Source organism: Chelonoidis abingdonii, chromosome 6, assembly GCF_003597395.2.
Source record: "Chelonoidis abingdonii isolate Lonesome George chromosome 6, CheloAbing_2.0, whole genome shotgun sequence".
Classification (NCBI taxonomy): Eukaryota; Metazoa; Chordata; order Testudines; family Testudinidae; genus Chelonoidis; species Chelonoidis abingdonii.
Window position 1 is genome coordinate 47,834,624 of NC_133774.1, and position 15,902 is coordinate 47,850,525.

Here is a 15,902-nt window from a genome sequence, read left to right on the forward strand (position 1 = left end):
AGCTTTTGCCATGATGTTAGTGAAAGAAGGAACCTACCTTTATTTTGAATCTGCTTCTGCAATTTTCTTCCTTGAGTATCCCCTACTTGTATGATTACTCCCAATTCATGTCACAGGGTATTTCATAGGAGTCAAAGCTGCAGGACTGACTCTTTTTCTAGGTATGATTTTGAGGATTTCTACTGATTTCTGCCAAATGAGGAAGTTTCATAGATTCATAGACTCCAAGGCCAGAAGGGACCATTGTGATCATCTAGTCAGACCTCCTGTATAGCACAGGCCATTTAACTTCCCCAAAAATACCTAGAGCGGGTCCTCTATAAAAAAAGTGTCCAATCTTGATTTAAAAATTGTCAGTGATGGAGAATGCACCACCAAATTTGGTAAATTGTTATAATGGCTAATTATGCTCACTTAAAAATGTATATCATTTTCCAGTCTGATTGTGTCTAGTTTCAATTTCTAGCCACTGGGTCATGTTATACCTTTCTGTGCTAGACTGAAGAGCCCATTATTAAATATTTGTTCCCTGCGTAGATATACTTATAAACTGTGTCACCCCTTAACCTTCTCTTTGTTAAGCTAAATAGATTGAGTTCTCTGAGTTTATCACGAGCCATGTTTTTCAATCCTTTAATCATTCTGTTGGCTCTTCTTTGAACCCTCTCCAATTTATCAACATCCTTCTTGAATTGTGGTTAATTTTCCATTTCTTTATAATAAGGAGGTTCTTACCTTTTAAAAATGCCCACCCAACATATGACTTTTAAGTGCAGAGAATGTTAACTTGAAAAAATGGAAATGATTCATATTAAATTAATACATATCCTGAGATGTCTCATGTTGTAGGGGCCTGCGATTGAGAGGTACTGGAGCATTTAAGACAGGCTTGATGAGGGTGTAGGCTACAGGACGGGGAACGGAAGATGATGTCAGCTGAGATGTAGTAGGCAGAAGACGAGTAGTGCAGGTCCTTGAAGGTATGTCTTGAATTTGATGCAGAAAGTGAGAAGAAGGCAATGATTTGGTCAGAACAGCAAGAGAGATGGATGAGTTTGGCAGCAACATAGACTGGAGGAGCAGAATGAGATGCCAGGTGGCCAGAGAGGAGTAGCTGACATGAGAAGTGATCTAGGCATGGACAAGGGTTTTAGCAGTGCGGGGTTGTCGTAGCTTCCTACTCAGATTTGAACCTTAGCGTTCATAAACTGAGAAGCTAGCATGAACCCTCTAAGCTTAATTACCAGCTTAGATCTGATATCGCTGCCACCAGCCAAGGATTCCAGGGCTTGGCTCCCTCTGGTCTCCCAAAACCTTCTCTGGGGGACCCCAAGACTCAGAAGCCCTGAGTCTTACCACAAAGGGAAATAACCCCCCTCCCCTTGTCTTCTCTTTACTTCCTCCCCAGGCTTCCCCTCCGTGGGTTATCCTGGAAGATTACTGTACTTAAACTCCTTGAATTACAAAACAGAGAGGGCAATTTACCTTCCCCCCTCCTTCTTTTTCCCCCTCCCAGTCTTTCCCTGAGAGAGACCGTAATCCTGGCACAGGGATTTCTATCCCCTAGAGCCTCACTTAGAAAAGAAAATCCAACAGGTTTTAAAAAGAAAAGCTTTATATAAAAAGAAAGAAAAGACATAAAAATGGTCTCTGTATCAAGGTAACAATATACAGGGTCAATTGCTTAAAAGAAAAATATGAATAAACAGCCTTATTCAAAAAGAAATACAATTTAAACATCCCAGCAACTACACACATGTAAATACAAAAAAACAATAAAAGCCTATTGTTTTTCTACCTTTGTACTCACAACTTGGAAACTGAAGATTAGAAGCTTGAAGATAGAAAGATCCCTCTCATAGCCGAGAGACAGACAAAAGACACAGACCCAAACATTCCCTCCCTGAGCTTTTAAAAATCCGGTTTCCTGATTGGTCCTCTGGTCAGGTGTTTGGGTCCCTTTGTTAACCCTTTACAGGTGAAAGAAACATTAACCCTTAGCTATCTATTTATGACAGGGGTGTTGAGGTGAAGAGTTAAGGATGGATTTTAGAGATGTTCTAGAGGAAGAAGAGATGGATATGGAAAGAGTTTGGATGGGAGGAGAAAGATTGAAGAATTGAAGACAAAACTGAGGTGGCAAACTAGCAGTAACTGGAGTGTGTGAATTCAGTCAGAAACATACAGGAGAGCAAAGGATCAAAGACAGAACTTGCTTAATGAGGGGTCAGCCAAACTCTGACCTCACTTATACACACTTTACGCACCTCCAGAATTTGGCCCATTATATCTCACCTCTGGGAAACACACACAGTGAGCATAAAAAGGCTGTTTTGTTTTATTTGCTTTCCCACTAAAAGGAAGCTGTCACTGATAAAGGCTTTTAGGGCAAGTGCTATGAAACTGTGCACCCTCTAACAAACTTTGCACTTAGAAGAAACTGCTTTCCTGTGCATTTCAGTGAGATGAACTTAAGTACATGAATGGCTCTGGAAGAGATCTCTGAAACATGGAGGGGGCTATTCTTCTCTCAGTGCAAAGCAATGGAAATACATCTTTCCTTTAACATTAAAGGAAATTAAACCTGTAAATCCCCTCACAACGAAAGGAGAATATACTCCTCCAAACGTCAGATCCCTTCCAAAGCCAGTCTTAGACTTCACTTTGCCCTCAATTTTATGTTATTGGCAGTTTGGTAAACTTCAAAGTTTCTGCTGTATTAGTATTACTGGAAGTTACATCATCACAGGGAGGGAATATGCTACTTCACTGGTCACGTTTTACAGGGATCTAAAAAATCTGGTCTCTGACAAACTTCTTCTGAAGACAATTACCTCTATTTATGTTAATTTGCCATAAAGCCAGTTTAAAATGTATCAATAATCCTGAGCAGGAAAAAGTTCCTTACATTAGTGTGGGAGCTCCCATGCAGCTTGGCAATTCCTCAGCCCAATTCATATCAAACTAGGGAGATTTAAAAGCTACAGTCCAAACTAATGTGATGCATATCTAAACTAAAGCAAAATACATACTTAAATTAGTCTGGATAATTTAAATTAAATTAAGGGCTGCGGTTTTTAATCTTCCATATATCAATTTCGAAATAATAGCCATGATAAAAGGCTTCTTGTGGTATTCTACTTATGTGTGCTTTTGTTTTTGTAATCTCTAATGATAAATTATTGAGCATTACTTTCATGCTCTTACTCACAAACACATTGCAAAGGAAATTGCATTCATCTTGCTTCTTCTGTCCAAACATTGTAACATAGAGGGTTGTTTTTTTAATCTTCCTGAGGTAAATATTGGACCATACTTTGCACTCCATGAGTCGGGTATGTCTACACTACGGGATTATTCTGATTTTAAATAAACCGGTTTTGTAAAACAGATTGTATAAAGTCGAGTGCACGCGGCCACACTAAGCACATTAATTCGGTGGTGTGCGTCCGTGTACTGAGGCTAGCGTCGATTTCTGGAGCATTGCACTGTGGGTAGCTATCCGTAGCTATCCCATAGTTCCCGCATTTGCCCCCACCCATTGGAATTCTGGGTTGAGATCCCAATGCATGATGGTGCAAAAATAGTGTCGCGGGTGATTCTGGGTAAATGTCATCACTCATTCCTTCCTCCGTGAAAGCAACGGAAGACAATCATTTCGCGCCCTTTTTCCCTGGATTGCCCTGGCAGACGCCACAGCACAGCAACCATGGAGCCAGTTTTGCCTTTTGTCACTTGTTACCCCCGTTGTGTACTGGATGCAGCTGACTAGTAGGCGTAACTCGCGTGCTACCACATTCACATTAGTTGCCTTTTGCAAGATCACCCATCTCTACTATCAGCTTGTTCTGTGACCGGTCGGCCAGCCATTGTAAATTGGCGATGGAGATAGGTTATCAGTAGTTCTGTACTGTCTGCTGCTCGTCATGGGTGCTCCTGGCTGAGGTTGGCTGGGGCACAAAGACAAAATGGGAATGACCCCCGGGTCATTCCTCCTTTATGGTTATTCTAAAAATAGAGTCAGTCTGCTAGAATATGGGGCAAGTGTGCAGAGAACCAGTGTACCAGAGAACCAGAGACAGCACAGCTGCTCTGTCTCAGATCCCAGAAATGATGAGCTAACATGCCATTCTAGGGGGTGCCCTCAACACACCCATCCGTTGCTTCCTGCTCCCCAACCCTCTCCTAGGTTACCGCCTGGCAGTGGTCCCCCCCATTTGTGTGATGAAGTAATTAAAGAAGCAGGAATATAGAAACGCTACTTTGTTTGAGATAAAATGAGGGGGAGGCAGCCTCCAGCTGCTATGATGTCCAGGCAGGACATTAAATGGTGCGAGGGAGAGGAGCCCAGCATCCCATGCTATGATAGTCCAGGCAGTACAGAATCTTTTCTTTACACATGAAAGGAGGGGGCTGATGGAGTTCAGCCCCAGTTGCTATGAGGAAGACGGTTACCAGCGTTCTGTACATCTACCTGAATGACCAGGAGTCATTTCTATTTTTACCCGGCCGCCCAGCCGACTCACCTGAGGCCAGCCAGGACCACTCACGGCTGATGATGACGATGGATAGCAGTCATATAATACCGTCTGCCACCGGGAGGGGAGGGGAGAGGGCTGCTTGCTTATGCCCCCAGCACGATGTCTACCAGCAGCATGCAGTAGACATAGGGTGACATCATAAAAAAGTCAAGAAACAATATTGGTTCCCTTTCTTTTATGGGGGGGGAGGGGAGTAAATGACGCGAGCCTATGTAAAGCTTGAACCACCCCAGACCAATGTTGTTGACTCTCGGCTAACACGCATTTAGAGCTCGGAAGTTCCATACATGCGCTAAACGCTTTTGAGCTGAGACTCGCGGCTGCGGTCGGCATGACGCCGGTAGGGAGTACGCTCTAAGTAGTGCGCGTCGCTCACAGCTGTCTCCTTCAGTGAGTAGATCTTTATAGTCCAATTTGGTTTTTGCCTTTCGTTACGCTTGTCACGCAGCACTATGCTGAGTCCCTGCTGTGGCCTCTGTCTGGAGATTTTTTTCAAATGCTTTGGCATTTCATCTTCTGGAACGGAGCTTTGATAGAACAGATTTGCCTCCCCATACAGTGATCAGATCCAGTATCTCCCATAAGGTCCATCTTGGAGCTCTTTTTGGATTTGGGACTGCATCGCCACCCGTGCTGATCCGAGCTCCACGCTGGGCAAACAGGAAATGAAATTCAAAAGTTCGCGGGGCTTTTCCTGTCTACCTGGCCACTGCATCCGAGTTTGGATTGCCATCCAGAGCAGTCACAATGGTGCACTGTGGGATACCGCCCGGAGGCCAATACCGTCGATTTGTGGCCACACTAACCCTAATCCGATATGGTAATACCAATTTCAGCGCTACTCCCCTTGTCGGGGAGGAATACAGAAATCGGTTTAAAGAGCCCTTTATATAGATATAAAGGGCCTCGTTGTGTGGATGGGTGCAGCGTTAAATCAGTTTAACGCTGCTAATATCGGTATAAACGCGTAGTGTAGACCAGGCCTCAGATTGTGCTTCTGTTTATATCAATGTAAACTTGAAACTTTATTCAGGTCAGTGAACTCCCTCTGTTTAACTGAAATCAGAATCCAGACCTATATCTTTATTCTGCCCTGGGTCACTTTCACCTTGTCACTGCAAAAATGGTAAGTTGCCACTATAAATAAATACAGCTCAGCGGCCTGATCCTCTAGTTCTAACTCAGGATAATCTCCTAGTGGGAACAACTTGCATAGTAAGGTACTACTACTGCCACAGTGACTTAGGTTGAGTAGTCTCATTAAACCCAGTGAGTCTGTTTGCTTTACTTGGGGAAATACTACTCAATATTGCTAAGGGTGGCAGAACCGAACAGATTTTGAGCAGCCCTGATGTGGGTGTGCAGTGAAGGGGAGGCTGGAAGGAGCTTCCACCTTTCCTCCCTGACCTTCAATAAGGGCAAGGAAAAAGTGCATCCCCTGCATTCACAGGAGAGCAGCTACTTCTTCTCAACTCTCCTGGGGGGATGAAGGTGGGGAGAAGCTTGGTCATTTCCTCATAAACTTATCATTTCTTTGTTTCACTTTGTAACATTGTTTCCCATTGATTAATTGTTAAATCAACAACTTCTTTCTATTTGCACAGTAAATACTGCCTAGGTGGTTACTGCATTTGAAAAAAAAAAACAAACCAAAACTTTTGGCTCCCAATATATTTGTTGATTTTTGCCAGCAATCCGCACCTGATTAGGTTAAACAAGGTCAAGTAGAATCTGCAGTGTAAATTGCATGGGACTTGCAAGTCTGCTTGTGTGATGTGTTTCTGAGAAATACTTGGGACTCCCAGGCCAAGGCAGCAGAGTCAGGGCAAATAAGAGTGAAAGTCTCCCCCAGTTCCTGCCCAGTAGTAAGCAGGGAATAGAAGCTGTGAATGGAATTCTCATTGGCTGGATGCAAGCACTTCACAAAATGTTTGCCTAAAGACTTTGAATGACATACCCTTTGTAACCCTAAAACTTTGTGAAGGAAGATATGGAATTTTATGGAAGAATCAATCACATCAGTGGTTCTCAACAGGGGTCTGGGGCCCACTGGGGGGGCATGAACAGGTTTTAATGGGGTCCACTAAGAAGGACTGCATTAAACTTGCTGGGGCTCCAAGCCCTGCCACTCGGGGCTGAAGCTGAAGAGTGAGCAACTTAGGTTTCAGGGCCCCCTGTGACGTGGGGCCCCAGGCAATTGCCCCGCTTGCCACCCCCCTAATGCCAGCCCTGGCTTTTATATGCAAAAAGCAGTTGTAGCACAGGTGGACCATGGAGTTTTTAAGAGCATGTGGTGGGTGCGTGGGGAGGGCTCAGAAAGAAAAAGATCAAGAACCTCTGACCTACATGACAGCAAGATTTAGGCAAAAATTTTGTGGAAAATCCCAAAACCAAAGCTCACAGTGAGACAGGAGTAAAAGCAGGATATATTTGAATCCTGCCTGATTTTTGCCCACCAAGTTCCCAGTCAAATAGAGAACAAGTCTAGCTGCTCGGATTGTACCAAAAATGAGATAACTGGCTCTGTGGATGAGGGGAAAGGAGTGGACATGTTATTTCTTGACTTTAGCAAAGCTTTTGATATGGTCTCCCACAGTATTCTTGCCAGTAAGTTAAAGAAGTATGGACTGGATGAATGGATTAGAAGGTGGATAGAAAGCTGGCTAGATTTTGGGCTCAATGAGTAGTGATATGCTCAATGTCAGTTGGCATGCAGTATCAAAGCAGAGTTCTCCAGGGTCAGTTTTGTTCAATATCTTCATTAATGATCTGGAGGATGATGTGATTGCACCCTCAGCAAGTTTGCAGATGACACGAAACTGGAGATGGTAGGTAAGCTAGAAGGTAGGGATAGGTTACAGAGGGACCTAGACAAATAAGGATTGGGCCAAAAAAAAATCTGATGAGGTTAAACAAGGACAAGTGCAGAGTCCTTCACTGGACAGAAGAATCCCATGTGCTGCTACAGACTAGGGACCAAGTGGCTAGGCAGCAGTTCTGCAGAAAAGGACCGAGGGGTATACAGTGGACAAGAAGTTGAATATGAGTCAACAGTGTGCCCTTGTTGCCAAGAAGGCTAATGGCATTTTGGGCTGTATAAGTAGGGGCATTGCCAGCAGATTGAGGGGGTGTGATCATTCCCCTGTATTTGACATTGGTGAGGCCTCATCTGGAGTACTGCGTCCAGTTTTGGGCCCCACACTACCAGGAGGATGTGAAAAAATTGGAAAGAGTCCAGCAGAGGGCAACAAAAATCATTAGGGGGCTGGTGCACGTGACTTATGAGGAGAGGCTGAGGGAACTTGGATTATTTAGTCAGCAGAAGAGAAGAATGAAGGGGGATTTGATAGCTGCTTTCAACTACCTGAAAGGAGGTTCCAAAGAGGATGGATCTAGACTGTTCTCAGTGGTAGCAGATGAGAGAACAAGGAGTAATAGTCTCAAGTTGCAGTGGGGGAGATTTAGGTTGGATATTAGGAAAAAACTTTTTCACTAGGAGAGTGGTGAAGCACTGGAATGGGTTACATAGGAGGTGGTGGAATCTCCTTCCTTAGAGGTTTTTAAGGTCAGGCTTGACAAAGCCCTGGCTGGGATGATTTAGTTGGGGATAGGTCATGCTTTGAGCAGGGGGTTGGACTAGATGACCTCCTGAGGTCCCTTCCAACCCTGATATTATATGATTCTATTAAAAATATCTGGATCTTGATTCATCCTGGATCACAGGTGTCTTAAAACCAGCTTCTGGACCCAGTCAAACTTTGGTCCTGACTCCCCCATTTCTGATACCTAAATAGAGAACAAATCTAGTTGTTCCAGCTGCACCAAAAAAATCTGGACCCTGATGGACCCTAGTGCACCAGCACCATAAAACCCAGGATCTAGTAGATAGATCCTCCTATTTGAATCCATCCAATTCTTGGCCTTCAACCCCTCTGATATCCCTGCATGAATGGAGGACAAGCGTTCTTTACTGCACCAACATATTCCAGACCTAGACACATCTCAGTGCATGAACACCACAAAATTCTGAATCTGGCACCTGGATGCCTTGTGTTAAGCCTAAAGGGACCGACTCAGCAACAGAGCAGCACTTATTTTCCAATGCCTCTGTCTTGCTTATCAACTCTCCCATTGCTCGCCTGCCCCACACAGCCCTGTTACCTTCTCCTTTAGTCCGTTCAGCAGCGCTTCCGTGCAGCTGATCCCATTCATTGTAAATGGATTCCCGTGTCCGGGTGCCGAAAAGAGCTCCCAGGGTGAAGGGATCTGTTTCCTCTAACAATATCAATATCTGGGAGCTGGCCCGAGACAGCCAGCGGGCGTCCCGTCAGCTGATCCCGGGTGAGGAAGCATTAAATAGTCTCCAAGTTCAGCTTTCATTCTCTCCCTGCCTCTGGCTCCCCCATAGGACGGCTGGCTCCCAGCGCCCCTCCTGCTCTTGCTGGACCTATGGCTGCTCGTTAATACAATCACTGGTTTCCTCCCCCTCCCGCAGCACCCAGCCTAATTCTCCCCTACAACAGGTGTGGCAGCTCTGCTCTGCACTACCCTGCCAATACCGCATGGCAGAGCCACACGCAGTAAGTCACTGCCGCGCCCGGACAGACCTTCCAGACAATAATGCACGCGCAGAATAACTGGGGAAGGGACGGGCTTAGCCCCCGTGCTTTGCAGGGACAGGAGAGGGACTTCCTGACGCCCCCAGGTCCCACCCCATTCCATTCAAAATAAAGTGTTTAGAGAATCTTCCTGGCCTGTCACTGACAACTTCTCACGCCTCCCTCTTCAGCGCCCTCCACTCCCTCTCCGTTTGCCTCTTGCATCAAATTCAGGCTTCTTGTACTCACCCCAAAGCTCTTCACCCTTGTCCCTTGCTGTGCCATCCTCTCCTCCACTCCTCCTCACCCTTTGCTCAATTTAAAGTAGCCCCTGAATAGAAAAACATATTATACGGAAAATAAGGTAAAGAAAAAGGTTTACAAATGCCGTCATGCTAGTAAAACAAATACATGCTCTGTACCAGTTCTTGTTACAATCCATTATAAGTGGTAGTCTTTTGAAAATGATAAACACACACACACACAAATATACTTTGGTATGTCTAAAATAACCCATAGTAATGGTAGTGATGCACTGAAAGAAGTCGTCAGGACCTATATGTTAAAATTCCATCATCAATATGAAGGAAGAAGGAAGTGATTTCCCTGTGTCTGATGGTGAGCGTTCTACTCCCTGGATAAATCATGACTGCCAGAGATGACTTTGATTCCTGGGATCATAGAAATACTCCCAGGAGCAAATTTGAAATATACAAGTTTGCAACAAGCATCAGGTATTTTAAATAACATTTCCTGAGGATGATTCCAGTGGAGTCCACTGAATTCGCTCTCTTTCTCTCACTCATATTTTACGTGCACCTCTTACAAACGTTATTTTTTCTGAAAACAGGCTGAAAATATATTGGAAGTATAGCATAGTATTCTCATTGATTTAAGAACAGGTTTAGAACTCCTGCCATACATGTATGTATCATTATTATATTATTGTTTTTATGCAGCAATGAGGGACTCCAAACAGGAATCAGGGCCCCATTGTGCTAAGCAGTGTAGAAACATAGAACTAACAGACAGACCTTGCCCTGAAAAGCCTGCAGTCTGAGTACAGGATGAGACACAGCAGGTGGACACAACAAAGGCAAATTTAACAGTGAGAAGATTATGAACAGCAAGATAAAACAGTGTTCACAGCACACCAGCTGCCTGACCAAAATCCCCACAGTACCACCATATCATTGCAAATCGCTAAAAATTAAGTTATAAATAGGAAAAGCTAAACAATATAGATCAATACATTGTCCCTGATAGACACCGGTCCATGCTGAAGACTGTGAGGTGCTGCAGTACTCCAGGAACAGCTCTCAGAAGAAACACAATCAGGAGAATCAGTTCCTCCCAGGGTTCACTGGAGTGCACGGGGAGTGCATCCCCAACAACATCCTTAAGGAGGATGCAGCATGTTGTCCTCTTTGTAGCCATCCATCTCCAATGGCTGGTGTAAAGGGGCCCCACCTCATTTCCACTCTCTTCAGGTCCCTAATCCTGCACCACTGAAACGAATGGGAGTTTTGCAATTAATTTCAGAGGTACAGGATTGGGTTTTAGCATAGCCTGCATCCCTGGGGCTCTAGAAGGAAGCTTCATGAGAGTAAGGACTGTGCCTGTGTCTAATCTGAGCACAGAGACATAAGACCCTTCCCCATCCCTCATGCATCATCACAAGTGGCAGGCATAATCTAGCCTTATATGCAGGCTTCAAAATCAGCTTCCCTTGGTTATTGTAAAGCATTGTCAAACTGAGACCTTTTGCAGTTTCTCTCTGGGCTTTTCAATGCATTTCCTTTTGTAGTTTCCCAGTCAGGCCAACATGCTCTTTCAGGATTTGCAAGTGGAATGTTGAGAAAGACCACAAAGTGAGGATTTATATATTATAATAATATATATTCATAAATGAGGATGCACATATTATTCATTATGATTGTTATTTTTTATTAGCACACCCTATAGGTTTGAAATTATGTTTGTTTCACCTTTCCTCCTATCTAAGGTCTTACCAAGGACAAGCGGGAACACCTGTCTAACCATAAGATCATGATTTGATGACAATATATCATAAGGGAATGTGATCAGCTAACGGTAACATACAGCTGGGTGACTAGAGCAGAACGTTATTCACGAAGATGTCCTGCAAAAAACATGCCGTATAAAACATTTGCTCAAAATAATACTTGCTGTTGTCATTAACACATAAAAAGGGCCATTCTTCAGAGAAGGGAGTGTGGCTTTCAATAATAACAATACATTGGAACTCCCGAATGTGCAGCTGCAGTTATAAAGACATACATAAGCCTCATAAAGCTGTTTGTCCTATGATGCAGTCTAGGCTCCTGATCCTGCAACACATATCCATGCATGCAGCCATACTAATTTCAGTGGCCATTGGTTCAGTTTTCCCCTCCTATCCCCATACAGAAATAATCCTGGGACATAAAGGGTGGCAACTCCTTCCCTTGCAGAGACTTTCTAGGACCATTTTGTCACGGAGAGCTTTGTTATTTTTCCCCTCTTTCCCTTGGAGAATAGACAGTTCCTTTCCTTAACTCTGTGGATACTCTGCAGCTAGTCCCAGCTCTCAGCACAGGTCTAAAAAGCCACCCTGCTAGGGTTTCCCCAACTGCAGTTGTTTATAGTCCCCTTATAAGGTATTTCCTCAGCATGGAGAGGAAAAAGAAGAGTTCAAGAAACCCCAGATTGCATTATGTCTGCACTGGCTTTTTGGTAGTGCACAGAAGAGGGTTGTGTCATCTACAACCTTTGCTCTTGGCTGCCCCAGCTCACCCCCTCTGCAGCTGCGGATCTCTGACTCTGCAGAGGAAAGGGGATGGTACTAAAAAGGCAACTGACCTTCTATCCGTATGGGAAATGGAGATCCATGTTCAAAGGACCTTCTGTGAGCTTTGTATAGTCCAGGTGATCTGGCCCATTGATTTTGTTAGGACTACCGGTATGAGTAAGGATCATAGGATCCGGCATCAATTCTGTTATCTATAGGCTTCAGAGTGTATCGGCTGTTAAATTCACTTTTAATTTGCTCGAGTTAATCTTTGACAGTTTAAGCTTTGTGTGCAGTCAATGCCACGTTATTTTAACTCAAATATAAATTGAATCTGATGACATGTACAGTAGCTTCTTGTTTTGCCTTGAATCATTCATTTAGTTATTAGACAATCACTTTATTTTTGCTTATATTACATTCTGTTAATCTGAAAAAGTGATTGGGTTCTCTTTATGTTCTTGTGAAGCAAATCAGTAAAAAATAATGCAGCGTATAAATACTCTATTAAAATCTGGAAAACTTCTTTTTAACAAAAGTGATATATTTTATTGCTAACACAAACATCAATGAAAGATCTCACTTATGCACAGATTAATGTGCATCTGACGAGTAATGTATGCAGTAACAAAACCAGAGCTCATTGATTGACGTTAAAGAAATGATGGCCCTATCAGCAATTCTGACAGAATTTCTGTAAACCATGGATGGTTGCAATATAGAACCAACTGATAGACCTTTATAAAACAATTAGAGGAGCCAGCAAGGGAGCATGCTGTACACGTTTTTTTGGAGAACAAAGGAATTCAATGTAAGCTATCTAGGATATTTTTAGGACATCCATTACCACATTATCTGAGCACCTGTCCTACAGCCATTGACGTTAACATGATGAATATTATCTTATCTGTCTCATTGTTGCATAACATACAGATTTATTGGATCATATGGTCTCCTGACCCTGGAAGACTCCTGTGCCTCTTAATAAAAACAGAAGCCCCCACCCCTCTTTGAGGCAGGATACATTCTGAAGCTAAAAGGTGATGCTTAGAAATCCCAAATAACTCTAAATATATATAGTTGCATCTTCAGAAGACATCTGTCAAAAATGAAATGTATGTCACCATTTTGAAGTAGAGTTAGATATTAAAGCAACATGAAATAAGAAATCCTCCATCCCCAACAATTCAGTGCCCCCTACCTCTTTAAAAAAAATATTCCAAGTTATGTCTTGGGGGACTCTCCCACTGAACACATTACACTTTGCTCTAGCATATGACCAGGAAAGTTCATCTCTTTATTGAGAGGGAGGAAGACCCGTTTTCAAAAATTCTACTTCTTTTGGAGGCTAGACACTGCTCAAAAGTATCAGTTACAACAGAAAGATATGAACATCTCTATTGTATGTACAGGTAGGGCTACAGCAGTGGTTCTCAACCTTTCCAGACTACTGTCCCCCTTTCAGGAGTCTGATTTGTCTTGCGTACCCCAAGTTTCACCTCACATAAAAACGACTTGTTTATAAAATCAGACATCAAAATACAAAAGTGTCACAGCGCACTAGTACTGGAAAATTGCTTGCTTTCTCATTTTTACCATCTAATTCTTAAATAAACTGATTGGAATATAAATATTGTACTTATATTTCAGTGTGATACTTGAGCCTCTTTTTCACTTGTCAGCCTGGTCTGAAGCCAAGCCCTGCTGCCTAGGGCTGAAGCCTTGCTTGCCATGCCCCCCCCCCAAACCTGTCCCGTGAGTCCCTAGGGGCTGCAACTTCCAGACTGAGAAACACTGATCTAGATGAATTGAGTACCCCCTGGAAGACCTCTGAGTACCCCCAAGGGTACACCTACCCCTGATTGAGAAGCACCGGCCTACCGTACTTAGAAGGGCGAGGGTTCTTGGCTATTGGAAGGAAGGAAGAATTAAGATTAATCATTTTGTCTCCATGAACTCTCAAACAAAGCACTAAACAAGTGTTTGGGACACATATAAACATTCATACTGACATGGTAAAACAATCTACAATGAAATTATTTAACACTGCTTAATCTATGTTAGTAAATTCAGGTTGCATCATGTAGTTTGTGCCTGTGCGTAACTATGCCTGACTGAACAGTACAGGACTCAGTGTAGTGCAGCCCTGATTGATAAAAGCTGCGTGCGTAAGCCATTAATATTTGTGAAGCTCACAGGGACCGTTGGACAAACTATGCTATACAAATTCAAAGCAGCATTATTACTATGCTTATAACTGAAACTCTTGTGGAGATAAGAAATAGAGACTGCCTGCAATGCACCTGTTTAACAACTGTGTTTGAAATCTCTTCAATGCTGTAGCTGAGAAACTACCACACAGCTCTCTACCTCAATACATAGAATCTCAATCTGAGTTTTTTCAGCTTTTTGTAATCATGTAATGTACCTGAGTTATTGTTATTTGTATTACCCATACCACCTAGGAGCCCCAATGATGGACCAAGATCCGATTGTGCTAGGTGCTGTACAAACACTGAGCAAAATGATGGTCCCTGCCCCAGACAGTTTATAATCTAAGAATAAGACAAGAGACAATGGATGGATGCAGACAGATGAAGGAGTACAAGGAAATAATGAGATAATACTGTCTAAATAGACAAGACAGACACAAGGTGGGGCAAGGAGTAGACCCCAGAAGCAGAGTGAACAATGTGATGGTGGCAAATGTCATGTTAGTTCCATGACAAGGGGGAGGGGAGTTACTTAGAAGGGGATCAGTTAAATGGAAAGAAAAAAGGGAAGGGAAGGAGGTGAGTGGGGCAGGGGAAGGGAGGAACAGCTGTGGAGTGAAACTAACATGAAGAAACTAGGAGGCAAAGAGAATCCCTTTCTTTATATGCTTCGGTGTCTAATCTCGATGTACTGTATCATGGGATTGATATTCAAATCTGCAGATCCCAGCTATCCACAGATGGCCTCAGTTCAGACAGCACAGATCTTTTCTTTGTATTCCCATATTTGATGAGTTATGTATAAGAAGGTAAAAACAATTATGAGAATATAACATACCTTTGCTCTTAGAGTGACCAGAGCTCTTTAATTTTAGAAAAGCTTATCCTGAGGACCATCGGGATCATTATTTGATGGGGGGGGGGGAGGAAATCACATGACATTGTAATGTAAAATTGTAAGTCAAGATCTGAACAGAAACAATACGTGGAGTAGAAATAAAAAAGAAAGGGGCAAAATCCTTTAAATAGAAACCATAGGGGAATTTAACAGTTCCCGAGGGGATATATGAGAGGCACGGTGTATATTTTTTCTGAACTGCTCATTGCCACCTAAGCAATAAGAAAACAAGCCCAACAACTTCAATCCACCCCTCCCACAACAGATTGGGGTGAGTATGCATCTCACTGTCTTCCGGACAACATTTCAGACTCTTCCCTATTTAGTGCAACAATACAAATAACAATATTTGTCTCCCCTCCCATCTACGGGAAGAGGGGAGTAAAGCAAAGATCAGCATTGATCGGACTACACAGTGGAGTTATGTAATTTTGTGAGGTGCTCAGGTACCATGGTGATGAGTCAGACAGACAGAGTAGACCTTCAGTCCAAACAAACCATAGCAGATTGTAAAAGGCAGAAGCTGGGACAAGAAACAACACTAGATCTATAGTAACAAAGAAGCCTGGTTGCAATGCACAATTACTCAATTCATTACATTTTGAAAGCTAACTTGAGAGTCAATTTGAGAAACGCCAATCAGTGATACCACTGCACACAGGCAGTTCTAAATGTCAAGTAGCGATATCATACGTTTATCTTGCACAGGCTGTAAGATCAGCTAAGGTCTAGTCTAGGATCTTCCTTAGCTGATCTTAGAGCCTGTGCAAGATAAAACATTTAGAACTGCCTGGGTGAAAATTTGGGAAATGATAGAGACAGAAGCAAATCAATGGCCCAACCAGCTAAGGGCTTTTGACC